This window comes from Carlito syrichta, unplaced genomic scaffold (assembly GCF_000164805.1).
Source record: "Carlito syrichta isolate Samal-C Ts95f unplaced genomic scaffold, Tarsius_syrichta-2.0.1 Scaffold171747, whole genome shotgun sequence".
In the NCBI taxonomy this organism is placed as follows: domain Eukaryota; kingdom Metazoa; phylum Chordata; class Mammalia; order Primates; family Tarsiidae; genus Carlito; species Carlito syrichta.
In genome coordinates this window covers 25,867-27,577 of record NW_007115843.1, presented here as the reverse complement: position 1 = coordinate 27,577, position 1,711 = coordinate 25,867, and the positions used below count along the sequence as shown (strand labels likewise).

The 1,711-nt window shown below is 56.7% G+C and overlaps 1 protein-coding gene across 1 annotated transcript in view; it reads left to right on the top strand.

The window, feature by feature from the left end:
- Positions 1–885: 885 nt before the first annotated feature.
- LOC103252825 (actin, cytoplasmic 2) overlaps positions 886–1,711 on the top strand; it is an 11,030-nt gene continuing 10,204 nt past the window's right edge. Inside the window, exon 1 of the mRNA XM_021709312.1 lies at positions 886–906. The gene's annotated coding sequence lies outside the window, so the exon portion shown is untranslated. The remainder of the gene's footprint in view (positions 907–1,711) is intronic.

Sequence of the window (1,711 nt, the reverse complement as noted above, 5' to 3'; positions counted from 1 at the left end):
GACTCTGACTCAAAAAAAAAAAAAAAAAAGAAAAGAAAAATAAAAGCAGCCTGTAAGTGGATTGGAGAAGGAAAGATCGAGATCCCCAAAAGACCATTCTGGGGGTCTCACAGGGCAGGGGAATGCTACACCCATTCCTAGGGTGCCCCACCTGCTCTGGGCTCTGCACTCAGGCTCTGCTCAGCTAAGAAGACACAACACCCAGCATGCTGGTCCCTTGGCTCTCTGCTAAGTGCTCCCTGGGCCTGGCCCAGCCCTCCCCGTCACATGTCCTGGGTCACGGCTTCGGGCACATGTGTGTGTGCCCACTACTGTCACTCCGAATGCTACGTGTCTGAGCAGCCGAGGGGGACCCAGGGCAAATGTATGGAGGTCCCAAGATTGGGCCTTGGTGTCCTCTGGCCTTGGTGACCCCTGGCTATCGGAGAGCCCAGGAGACTTAGATGTCCAAAATCAGTCCCTAGATACCTGGGAAATGGGACAGTAGGGCTCTGGCATTGGGCGGATGGGGAGCCCTGACAGCTGGCCACAGCCCCCATAGATGGTAATGTGTCAAGGGAAACCCCTTCCCTGACCCATCAAAACCGAAGCCTGGGAGACCTCTGGGACTCTCCGCTGGCCTGAGACTAGGTTTGGGACTTTTTCTGGGCATCACAGGTCCAACCTCATGGTGTCAGGGTTGCACAGGACGGTGCATGCCGGGGGGCGTGTCCCATCATGTCCCCAGCACCTGGCATGGGGCAGGGCAGGGGAGACCTGAGGAGACCCAGCCAAGGCCTATACCCCACGGGCCAGCTCAGGTTTCTGGTGAGCCCAGTGGTAGCAGAGATTTCTGGCTGAAGAGCGCCTGGTGACACGCTACATGGCTGTGATCGGGTTTCCACTTGGGCGAGCCCCAGGCCCCATGCCCGGCCGGAGGAGCCAGTGCCAGCCCAAGAGCACCTGACACAGCCCAATGTGGTCCCCACAACCGTCGGGGCGGCCGGGCACAGCTTTGGAGCCAACTTTACCAATGCCCGCAGGCCGCTCTGAGCCTCAGTTTATTCATCTGGAGCATTTCCAAGCTTCCGGGTCAGGGCAGAGAACAGTGGCTGGAGGACTCCGTGGGTCCCATGGCTCCATGCCAGGCCCTGGACGCTCAGATTCCAGTACATTCTCATAATGGCCAGACGGTGTTATTAACCACAGTGCCAAGCCTCTCACCATCACTGGCCTGTTTGTTCATGGGAAAACTGGGGAGATAGGTTTCTGCTTGGCCAGCAGGGGTATGGCAAGCTTTCTCTGTGGCAATGTGGGCACCGCTCTGACATGTGCCCGGCACACAGTAGGACTTCAGGGCCTCTGCTTCCTGTGTCCTCTCTTGACTAGGGGATACCAGGAGGTCAGGCTGAGCTCCAAGGCAGGTGAGCTAGCGCTCTCCTGAGTCAGGGCTGCCCCTACACCTATGCCTTCCAACTCCTCCCCGCATCTCTCTTCCACCATTTCTCTGCTCAGTCCCTCAGGAAAGGTGTCACCCTCCCAAACCTTCACTCCCCCACCTCCAAGGGGCATCTATTTATGTAGTTAGTCAGCTTTATTTTTAATTTTAATTTAATTTAATTTAATTTATTCATTTTTTTGAGTTGGAGTCTCACTCCATCGCCCAGACTGGAGTGCAGTGGCCGCTCCCGGCCACCGCAGCCTTGACCTGCTGGGCTCCGGAGATCCTTCA